At 40.3% G+C, this 12,629-nt stretch overlaps 2 long non-coding RNA genes across 2 annotated transcripts in view; one reads left to right on the top strand and one right to left on the bottom strand.

The window, feature by feature from the left end:
• LOC124269757 overlaps positions 1 to 6,577 on the top strand; it is a 24,417-nt gene extending 17,840 nt beyond the window's left edge. Inside the window, exons 2-3 of the long non-coding RNA XR_006896601.1 lie at positions 1,586 to 1,600; positions 6,561 to 6,577. This is a non-coding gene — a long non-coding RNA (uncharacterized LOC124269757). The remainder of the gene's footprint in view (positions 1 to 1,585; positions 1,601 to 6,560) is intronic.
• LOC124269756 lies at positions 4,899 to 12,629 on the bottom strand. The gene is made up of 3 exons (XR_006896600.1): positions 12,618 to 12,629; positions 6,166 to 6,170; positions 4,899 to 4,978 (listed from the first exon to the last, which is right to left on the bottom strand). It is a non-coding gene; the product is annotated as an uncharacterized LOC124269756 (long non-coding RNA).

Below are 12,629 nucleotides of genomic sequence, written 5' to 3'. Positions count from 1 at the left end.
AATGTTGACTGCGGATCCATGACCACTATGATTTTATGAACTTATGATTTTGTCATTTATCTAATTTCGTCATTAAGTTATACTGCTCAATAGGGCTGCGCAATATAACCGGTTTACCGGTATTTACCGGTTCGGAGATGAAAACGATACGTATTGCGATACGCTGATCGAAAACCGGTATTTTAACATGCATTCGGAAAACTTCGTAACACTCGGAAATCTTCGGATATATTCGTTTTTTTAATTGTTCTTTTCCCTGTTTCATTAGTGCCAAATGTTACTTACATTTTTATTTTGTCATGATTAAAAGTTTTTATTAAAGGTTAATTGTTGTGTTTTTGCTTTATAATCAAGCATTAACTCGATTATAAATAGTTTTTGTTAAAAAAATAATTCTTGCAATATATTGCAATACATATCGAAATATATGCTTCCGCATCGCAATATATCGCAATATGAAAATTCTCTGCAATACCCACCCCTACTGCTCAAGGACTGTAGTACTCATGTTTCTTTCGGTGTATGTTACAGTTTTTGGAAGTGATCAGGAGTGAATGTTCATTGTTTTGTTGTTTTTGGTGCAGTTACGGGACAGTCTCTTTAGTCCCTATAGGCGTTCTGAAGAATATCCGAGTAAATTAACAACTTTCAAAGCAGTAGTACACAACAAACAGCCCTATTGCATGTCGATACATTGCAGAATTGAAACAGTATTACAAAATAATGAAGCTGTGTTTGATCCTCATTGACATTGCAAGGTGGCTGATTAGGGCCATCGCTTTATCTCGTACTATCGCTTTCTCGTCTCGCGTTATCTTTCTCGTCTCGTGTTATCGCTTTCTCGTCTCGTGTTATCGACTGATTTTTTGTGTTTCCAACCTTTCGTTATTGGACTCATGCTTTGTTTACCTTCAAATAAATAAAATTCAGCAATAAATAAGTAAATTGACCTACAATATAACCTTTATCCCTGAAACGGAATAGGATGCGGATCTTTTGAGTGAAATGTAATTTATGTTAGCCAAACTGAAGTAACGCAAATCTAAGGGAGACAACTCGTGCACGTATAAATTAAAGCCGGGAACACAGAGGCATTTTACTAACGCTTCAACCACTGCCATTGTACAATAAACCAACGTTTAGAAACTCCGTGTTATCCGATACAGATTCCGACATATTATATTTGTGTCCCACATAGTGTATGTACGTAGCGTCTGTCAGTGGACAAGGAGAACCGGTTTAACCGACATGCTCATTGAACAGAGGTTTTCACGACCCGTCGTCTACACGTGCAGACGGTGTCAGATCGATACTATCAACCAACACCTACTGCGCATGGCTGATGAAATATTATTCCGTTTATACAAGTCAAAATACTTGAAATACCCGGAAACGAACGTAGAACGGTAACCTGAAGCAGGACACCTCCCCCCTCCCTCTCCCTCCCCCCCTATAATGTTTTTATAGTCGCTCATGGCGATGAATGGGTGGCTCACGTCTTTTATGTATTATAATTGTATGCTTTGTATTTATGTACATATTAAGTGAGGTAAGGCTTAAATCTATCCATCCATCCATCCATCAGTATATATTAAGTGAGGTGAGGCTTAAATCTATCTATCTATTTATCTATTTTCTATCTATCTATCCATCCATCCATCTGTATATATTAAGTGAGGTAAGGCTTAAATCTATCTATCTATCTATCTATTTTCTATCTATCTATCTATCCATCCATCCATCTGTATATATTAAGTGAGGTGAGGCTTAAATCTATCTATCTATCTATCTATCCATCCATCCATCTATCCATAGCCATGTGGCTATAGCCATGAATGGGTGGCACACGTCTTTTATGTATCATAATTATATGCTTTGTATTTTATGTACATATTAAGTGAGGTAAGGCTTATATCTACCTATCTATCTATCTACCTACCTACCTACCTACCTACCTACCTATCTACCTATCTACCTACCTATCTATCTATCTATCTATCCATCCATCCATCTGTATATATTAAGTGAGGTAAGGCTTAAATCTATCTATCTATCTATTTTCTATCTATCTATCTATCCATCCATCCATCTGTATATATTAAGTGAGGTGAGGCTTAAATCTATCTATCTATCTATCTATCTATCCATCCATCCATCTATCCATAGCCATGTGGCTATAGCCATGAATGGGTGGCACACGTCTTTTATGTATCATAATTATATGCTTTGTATTTTATGTACATATTAAGTGAGGTAAGGCTTATATCTATCTATCTATCTATCTATCTATCTATCTACCTACCTACCTACCTACCTACCTACCTACCTACCTATCTACCTATCTATCTATCTATCTGTCTATCTATCCATCTGTATATATTAAGTGAGGTGAGGCTTAAATCTATCTATCTGTCTGTATATATTAAGTGAGTTGAGGCTTAAATCTATCTATCTGTCTGTATGTATTAAGTGAGGTGATCTATCTATTTAGAGAAAAACATACGCACGCACAAACCTGTATTCAGTAGCTGGTGTATAAAGCATCTCATACTCTTTAATACGTCGTTGTTATCATAGCAGTAATCAATACTAATCAATTGTATTGAATATCACTAAAAGTGTATGCAATTTGTCGCTACATGGTTCATAATGGTGCTACAATGTCTATATTAGTAACCGCTTCGTAAATGATTAACAATTATCATTTTGCTTATTTTCTTCGTCTGAATCACGATAGCAACAGGGATGATGAGATTATTAAGATATGTCACCTGTATCCCAGCGCAATGTTTTATTGCATATAAACTCTTACGTCTCTCGATTGCCGGTGTGGCGGTGGTTGGAATTAAATACTTCAACAGCAGGGATGTTGAAATTCAACACAATCACATGTATCCCTATATCCCATTCGTGACCAATTCATGTTATTCCGGGACAAGCCGAATCTTCTTGGAGGTTACGGAAAGGGGGGTTCGAAACACACTACGGCGTCGCACATTGTATCCTTGTGATGAATCGAACCCTGGTCTTTGGCGTGACGAGTGAACGCTTTAACCATTTGGCCCAGCGTTCGAAATAATCGCCGGCCCGGAGGCCCAGCGCCGGTTGTTATTGTATCGGGCCTGCAGTTTCAAATACCAGGCCCTTGTGGTCTTTAGTAAATTATGTCTTTTTTTCAACTGGAATCTTTCCTTTTTTTTTTTCTTTATTAACGTTCCGGAATCATCCATGATCCACCATGTTATAATTACGAGAACTTACAGTTTCACTCCCTGGTATTCCAACGCTTTGCGCATATAGGAATGTCAACACCAGTCTTTAACAAATAAAACGTCTCTCTGCGCCATAGGCTTCGCTAATTCATTTTGTACAAACAGTGTGAAACTCTGTACAGTGTAGTCTATTTTGTTTTTATTGGTTTGACTTTAACACAACTGGCCTGCAGATTTCATTCAGGGCCTGTAGATATTAAAGCCTGCAGGCGGCAGCAGGCCCTGGTGGCCAACTGGCAAATTAAAGTATTGCAAACCCTGATTTGGCCACCCCATCGTCCGTGGACATCAATGTCAATGCCAACAGTGTTTGTCGTTTGTTGTTTAACGCCACAATTAGCACTATTCCAGCTATATGACGGCGATCTGTAAATATTGAGTCTGGACCAGACAACCCAGTGATTGACAATAAGAGCACCGATCTACGCAGTTGGGATGATGACATGCATCAACCAAGTCAGCAAGCCTGTCCCGTTAGTCTCCCTTTACAACCATAGGTTTGTGAAGGCATGGACCAGTATGCGAAATGGTTTCCAAATTTTGTTATCCAGTCAGGCTAGCTATGCCCGAAATTTGAATGTAGAAACTGAGTAAAAATAGATGAGAATAAGATATTGTCGGCATGACACGGGTTTCATCATTAATCTGCTTATAATATATGATGAACATCTGTCAGACCATAATCTTGCAGGATTTAAAAGTTTATTATAACTTTCGGAGAGAGTGATATATTTACAAAATGTCCCAGTGGAAATTTACTAGCCTGTCGGGCCAGTGACTGTCGAGATTTACTGTCCCGACTGAATTTTTACTAGCCACGGGAAAGCGGACCAATGGCTATTTCGCACACTGGCATGAACCAAAATCAACAACCACACATAATTCAATGGCCATTTTACAAAGAGCGTTGGATGTCTGCTATTACTGTTGCTGTTATTATTGGATTATTGATAACGAATGATTATGTGCCGACGTACAAGTAATAACAACACATGTTTTTCAGCACAGACTGTTATTGACCAAACAACATAACGGTTTATGTCCCAGACACAGCGTTCACAATCGATATGTTACCATGTTGATTCGGTAATATTGATAGAAATCTGATATCTGTTCACGTCTCACCAAACATATGGTGATCATCGATCGCCTTGTAACAGTTTGCTGCGTTGAATAACAGTGATATCCCTCTTTCGTAAACATAGGAGAAGAATGGAGGTCATTGGCTTATGTCGGAGTGACAACATTGTGGTTGGGCAGAAACAAAGTATATTTTACGAACGCTTCTCGTGTTTTACTCCCGCCACAACTAAGACTGCACGGTATACCGTAGTCTGTCATACAGACCCTGAAGCAAATATATCCAAGCAAGCCCACGCAAGTCTAGAAAATGTGGCAAGTCTAGATTTCCTCAGCTTCAAGTCTCAGGCCTCATTTTCATTATATTATATTTTTTTTACTATGAACTTTTTTCAGTAAAATATGTTCATTTCAGAGACTAGTTGTTAGTCTAGGTATACCGTTATATCGCATTACTCTTTTCAAACGATATGTATTGCAATATTTTTCCGAAAACCGGTATATTGGGTATAGAACCATGAAGTTTTTGTGATGATCTTTATGGTTTAAATAAAAATTTACACGGACTTTCATTCACAACAAATGTTTCCCTTCGTTACTAAATGACAAAACTGCATATTGTAATACTATAAATTGTATAAAAAAGAAAATAGAATCCCTGACTATGCAACCTAATTTTGAGGTTGCTGTTATCAGAGCGATATTCATAACACATATGTTTAGGGACTTATAATGTAGAAAATAGGATTGGCATTCACAATTAGTGTGACTCACTGTCAAACACACAAGTCCCCAATATATCGCAATACGTATCGCAATACGGGTACCTGAATCGCAATATATTGCAATACAATATAGTTGCCAATGCACAGTCCTAGCCACAACCCACTTGACTCTGTAGCACACCTGATTTCCACCATTCATTTAGATTTGTTCATATGATGAATTGTTGAACTCATTGTGAATTGTTGAATTCATCATATTTACACTTGTACATATGACAGCATGATGAATTGTTAAACGCATGATGAATTGTTAAACGGATGATGAATTGTTAAACGCATGATGAATTGTTAAACGGATGATGAATTGTTAAACGCATGATGAATTGTTAAACGCATGATGAATTGTTAAACGCATGATGAATTGTGGGGGCGGTGGGTTAGCCTAGTGCTTAAAGCGTTCGCTCGTCACGACGATGTCCTTGGTTTGATTCCCCACATGGGTACAATATGTGAAGCCCATTTCTGCCTTGATATTGCTGGAACAATGCTAAAAGCGGCGTAAAACCATACTCTCTCTCTCTCTCTCTCTCTCTCTCTCTCTCTCTCTCTCACTCACACTGATTTGACTGATTTACAGACACATAGCTGAAGGCTTCTGTCATAAAACAACATTCTCTCTGCTTTTGGTATATAACGAGCGATATCCAATGTATGCTCACCCAAACTGTGTGAGAGACAAGTAATAAATCTGGTGAATGTCTCCCTACATGTGACCCGTGAAGATCCGGGTTAGAATTGATCTTCAGTAATCCATGGTTGTCGTAAGAGGCGACTAACGAGATCGGGTGTTCAGGCTCGCTGACTTGGTTGACAAATGTCATCGGTTCCCAATTGCGTAGATCGATGTGCATGCTGTTGATCACTGGATTGTCTGGTCCAGACTCGATTATTTACAGCTGGAATATTGCTGAGTGTGGCGTAAAGCTCAACTCACTCACTCTCCCTTCATGTCGGGGTCTGATGCAAGACAAGCTCAACCAGCACTAGTGAGGCCATTTCCTTAAGTGATCTTAACGCTACATCTAGACTAATGCTTAGTCTCTGAATAGATATAATTGCGATAGTAACAAACAAACCTATTATAAATTGAAAAGGAGCCCCAGGGAGACCAGAGATTCAGGCCTGAACCTGAGGAAATCTAGACTTGCTTCATTTAGGGCTTTAGCACTGCAGGGAAGGCTAGGCTGTAGGGAAAATAATGTGGTTCAGGGGCTGTGAGACAGACTACTCTACGTCCATCGCAAGGCTCAACACTAGGGAGTTACAGCAGTCTCTTCGTGCTTGGGTCTGTGTCGATCTTAACGCTACATGCCGCATGCCACATGTCTCTTTGTGGAAGTGAACATGTGTGGAACAAACCGATTTTTCTGCTACGACTATTTGTCGTATTTTCCGCAGCTAAGATCTGTATGTCATGGGTCAGTGAGTGAGTGAGTGAGAGTTAAAACTATATACGTTACATCGGCAATTTTTTGGCCATATAGTAACGACAATCATTTGGTTTAACTATATGAAATATCTTCGCAAAGGACAGTAAAACATTAGCAAGTTATCACAATTTGAATCTAAAAACTAACCATTTCAAATGATAAAAGACTTTACTCAACACAAAGATCAGTATTACATGCAATACCATTAAAATACGAGCTGTATACCACCAGTCACGAAAGCCAGACCACCTTACTGGGGATTCATGGGTCAGTGAAAGAAAACCGATCTCCCTGTTTGCGATTATTTGTCGTATTTGCCAGCAATAAGAGGTAATTATGTTGGTTATTGTACCCTGTCTGGTGAATGTTTTGCTCTGATTTGTTTGTTGAAGGGGTCTATGGGACATCGCAAACCGATCTTCGTGCTTCGACCAGGGTTCGTATATTCACGTAAGGCTTAGATCTCTTTGTGAACAGCCCTTGTGGAGATATGCCACGAACCGATCTTCGTACTTCGACCAGGCTTCGTATATTCACGTAAGGCTAAGATCTCTTTGTGAACAGCCCTTGTGGAGATATGCCACGAACCGATCTTCGTGCTTCGACCAGGGTTCGTATATTCACGTAAGGCTAAGATCTCTTTGTGAACAGCCCTTGTGGAGATATGCCACGAACCGATCTTCGTGCTTCGTCCAGGGTTCGTATATTCACGTAAGGCTAAGATCTCTTTGTGAACAGCCCTTGTGGAGATATGCCACGAACCGATCTTCGTGCTTCGTCCAGGGTTCGTATATTCACGTAAGGCTAAGATCTCTTTGTGAACAGCCCTTGTGAAGATATGCCACGAACCGATCTTCGTGCTTCGACCAGGGTTCGTACCAGGGTTCGTATTCACGTAAGGCTAAGACCTCTTTGTGAACAGCCCTTGTGGAGATATGCCACGAACCGATCTTCGTGCTTCGACCAGGGTTCGTATATTCACGTAAGGCTAAGATCTCTGTGTGAACAGCCCTTGTGGAGATATGCCACGAACCGATCTTCGTGCTTCGTCCAGGGTTCGTATATTCACGTAAGGCTAAGATCTCTTTGTGAACAGCCCTTGTGAAGATATGCCACGAACCGATCTTCGTGCTTCGACCAGGCTTCGTAGGTCTCCCAGCACTGAGTTATCTTTGTGGAACAGGCATGTGACACAAATCACGTGAATTTAGTCTCAGGCAAAGTGTCGACATCGATAATCTTATCGTTCCATCCGACACCGCCACAGTTGCTGCCCCTAAGCCTGCTCTTTATTAAACCAAAAGAAATATGATTTAAAAAAGAAGAAGAAGAAGAAACAAAAACAATTAAAAAATAAAATGATACTATTTAAGCAAAACAAAAAGATCCCAGTTAACAAAACAACGCTAACAATAGAGTAAGGACAACTTACACGTCAACTATTCAACCGTACAAAATCAAAGAATCTTTCAAAGTTAAATTACAATATGAGAATTCATCAGAGACAGTTTAAGTAAACTTAGCCTCAGTATTATTCGTTACACTGCTATACTGATATTGTGATGTACAGAGGCGTGGTGTGAAACTCAAAGAAAAGTTGGCCAATTCAAACGTATGTTAGAGACTGGTGATATTTTGAAACTTGGGAAAAAAAATATGGATCTAATATTCAGATTGATGTCAATTTACATAAAAGACAAAACAAAAACAAAAACTTACTAAATTTAAAAAAATAAAAATAATCAAAAGTGTTGGGCACAAAGGACGAACGGAAACACACCAGCAACCAAATCTGGCCGATGTATGCATGGTGTATGCATGATGTATGCATGAGTGTGTTGGGAACACGGGCGACCAGTGATATTGGATATCAGAGCATATGCACACATAAATGTATGGTACTGGTTTCAAATGTATTTTTTCCGCATACAAACGAGAAACTCCTTTTTTAAAAAACCAAACGTCCTTCCTCTATATTACGTGTTGTTATCTCAAATGAATCCATTATTTTTCATTCAAACTTACCATCGCTCTTTCGTCAAATTTATTTTATGAAACCCTATAAAAAATAATTGCTCATGCAGACTGAATAAAACCAACGACAAAATCTTTCACAACATTTATTCAATGAATTTTCCCCTAAATCCTCCCGTATCTACTCCGCGTGCTGAGTTGCGCGCGCACATTCGCGCCACCCGTGACAGAACGCAAGTTTTAATCGAGTGACAATGTCTCACAAATGTTGGAAAATTAACTAATTTTTTCATGTGTAAAAGTAGTCGAAATTATCTCATTTGAGTTCGTAAAAGGCCCCTATTATGTGCTATCCACGAGAGACTCCTAAAGCGACACTGGCGAACATATTCATTAGCTTGTCCCTTCAATAGCCTGTGAATTAGCGACCCGCATCTTACAGAGTTACCGGCCCTGATTAACTGCGCGGCTCAAGGGGACAAAGCACCCAGGAAGCTCTTTGCCGCTTCTCTCAAAACATGGCGTTTAGTCAGGAAAACTCTCGGTAACCTTGTAAAAATGTCAGATTTTACGTTACACTTTACGTTTTTTAATTTCTAACAACACATTAATTGAAACTTATCCTCTCCTTATAATCTTGCACATGTTATTCGATATATTTAAAAAAAGAAAAATTTCCTCAATTTTAACACTTATAACAAGAGGAAACAGTCAGTCAAAAAACCTCTTCGGCAATATGTACAGGGAAACTAGCCACACTAGTGTCTGCATGCAACCCTCTAGGTGAAAGTGTTCGTTGGTCATGGGTCATGGCGATTCCTCGCAGGCTTATAAAATTCTCTCGGAACAAATATTATGTTCTCCACACTCGAGCCTTAAAGTGAATCCCTCCATTCAAATCTGGACCACACAATCCATGCAGTGATCAACATCCTTAGCATCGATCTACACAGGCATAGGTTGCTGAAGACCAATTCTAACCCTGATCTTCGCGTTTTAAATTAGTATTTTGGTTGTGAAGTTCGGGACTTCATGGAAGCAATACCAATGGAGCGTATACAGTGAGTAAGTATGGTTTTACGCCGCTTTTAGCAATATTCCAGCAATATCACGGCGGGGGACACCAGAAATTGGCTTCACACATTGTACCCATGTGGGGAATCGAGCCCGGGTTTTCAGCGTGACGAGCAAACGCTTTAACCACCAGACTACCCAACCGCCCGGAGCGGATACACCTTAAGTTAATAAACAAGTGCTAACGTTTAAAAAGTCAACACCTAGGGATTTTAATGTTTCTGGACATGGAAACCCAATCATTTTGTACCCTCAGGTTAATACGTATTATGAAACATTGGTTAAAATTTATTGACTGTAGTAATAATGTTTATGAGCTTTGTGTGTGGTGCCTTACTAAAGCTAGCAGATGATCATTCAGGTCACAAGTCTTGGGTTACATTGTTGTGTGAGTGAGTGAGTTGGCTTTTAAGCCGCTTTTAGCATTATTCCAGCAATATTACTAACTGACTGAGTATGGTTTTACGCCGCTTTTAGCAATATTCCAGCAACATCACGGCGGGGGGACACCAGAAATGGGCTTCACACATTGTACCCATGTGGGGATTCGAACCCGGGTCTTCGGCGTGACGAGCCAGCGCTTTAACCACCAGGCTACCCCACCGCCCTCCAGCAATATTACCTCGGGGGACACCAGAAATGGGCTTCACACAATGTACCGACGTGGGGAGTCGAACCTTGGCCCTTGGCGTGACGAGCGAACGCTTTAACCACTTGGCTACCCCACCGCCCCATCACTGCTGAGAGATCAGTAACGTTTATGGGTTTGGATACTTTAAATGTGAATTAGGCACTTTAGAATTTGATAGACTTTTGATTGAGATTTGATATTAAAAAACTATAAGTATCGTTAACTCGATTTTGCGTGGGTTCTCACACTCTGATGATAGAAAATGCCAATGTATTTAAAAGCGTTTGTCCTTTTTGTACAAACAATCTGGAGGATGAATGCCATGTTCTCCTTATTGGTCCTAAATGCAATATATACACACAACGCTATTTGGAGGATTTTTATTACAGAAAACCTTGTTTGTAGAAATTAGACTCCTAGAATATCAAGGCTGTTGTATTTTTCATATTATGAAAGAACGAAAATGTTACAACTTCAGCTGTCCATGAATATGACGTTTCAGCATATGTACATCTCCAGGGTCGGGATCACAACGGGTGGGAGCTGGGTGGGGTTCGACTGGTATTTTTATCTCTAAAAAAATACATCGCATTTGCGCTATGATATTTTTTTCAAATATTTATATTTCAAGATTTGTCATTTGGCTCTTGGCGCACACATTTGAAAATAAACTGAAAGTGTGACGCGACCGGGATTCGAACCACAGACCTTTCCTTTCTTTATCCATTGTTTATGAACTGCATCAACTATTGGATAAACTGCTGAGATTACAGGGAGGTGTTTAAAGTTTCACAGAGAGGTCATCTTATTATACTCACCTCATAACGTGCTAGTCATATAAATGAGAGAGTATAACTCCTTTCTAGGTACTTAACCGACCCGTGAAGGTCCCGGGTTAGAATTGGTCTTCAGTAACCCATGCTTGTCGTAAAAGGCGACTATGCTTGTCGTAAGAGGCGACTAACGGGATCGGGTGGTCAGGCTCGCTGACTTGGTTGACACATGTCATCGGTTCCCAATTGCGCAGATCGATGCTCATGCTGTTGATCACTGGGTTGTCTGGTCCAGACTCGATTATTTACAGACCGCCGCCATATAGCTGGAATATTGCTGAGTGCGGCGTAAAACTAAACTCACTCACTCACTCACTAGGTACTTAACCTGACTATCAATGTTCACTATGCATCCCAGAATAGGGACGCTGTCAAGTCTACCACTAGGCCACGGAGGTGGTCCTATTCTTGAGGGGCGGTGGGGTAGCCTAGTGGTTAAAGCGTTCGCTCGTCGTGCTGAAGACCCGGGTTCGATTCCCCACATCGGTACAATGTGTGAAGCCCATTCCTGGTGTCCCCCGCCGTGATATTGCTGGAATATTGCTAAAACTATTCTTATTCGTGAGTGAGTTTCTTTAGAGAACCCTTGTATTTTATTTATGTTCGAATAAGTTAAGAGAATATTTCTTTTTTTATATTCGATTTTTATTATACTGGGTTCGTGTATTTCTTTGTTGTCAGGGAGACACGTTGGCAACGGCACTGATCTCTGTGCGTGTTTTATCGTGACATATGTATGTTTTGTGCTGATGAAATTCTAAACAAACTCTTAATTTCCAGACACAACAGCTCCATGTTTCCACAGCTACCAATACCGGGAAATTAACGTGATGTTAAAGACAAACAAGGTTCAGTGTTTCAGCCCAAACTCGCGTCCGACAACATATATGCATTAGACCGCTTCCATTTTTGACAGGTACTTGAAGAGGGAGCGGTGCGGGTTTCGAAACAGAGTGTAGGGTAACCCGACCCATTCTACCAAGCCCCTCCCTCGGGGCGAAACTACCACCCCTATTCCCGAAACCCTTTACGGTGTTAGCCTCCCAGGGAGCAGTCATGTTTTGACGGGGTTATACGGGCCGACCATATGGCCTTACTTTGACACAATAGCTAGGAGATAATGAATGGTCCCCTGAGAGGAAATATAGGTTGTTATTGCGAGGTGCTTGTGGGCAAGTGAGGATGATCTGATTGAGATCGAGACGCGAGGGCGCTTGCCAAGACATCAAGGACACATCTGAAGGCAACTCGAGACACTTCAGGCCACGCATTTGTTGTAAATCTTGCGTGAGGTGCTGGTTCGCCCTCGCAACGAGCATGTTTAAAGAACGATATAATTGGGGCTGCACTGCGTGTAAATGTTCAAAATCTATGATATAACATGCATCAGCTGGGGCGAATTTATTTTTTAGAGACGATAATTAAAATTTGAAGAAGACGACTGACCTGTAAATTAAGAAGAACTAATTATGGATTGTTTTCTCGTGCACCGCTGATCGTTCAACGTCCACTATGGGCGCCATCAACAGTTCTAAGACAAAAACATTAGA

The sequence above is a fragment of the Haliotis rubra genome, unplaced genomic scaffold (assembly GCF_003918875.1).
Source record: "Haliotis rubra isolate DU_JTF1 unplaced genomic scaffold, ASM391887v1 Scf147, whole genome shotgun sequence".
In the NCBI taxonomy this organism is placed as follows: Eukaryota; Metazoa; Mollusca; class Gastropoda; order Lepetellida; family Haliotidae; genus Haliotis; species Haliotis rubra.
This window is presented reverse-complemented; position numbering and strand designations above follow the sequence as displayed.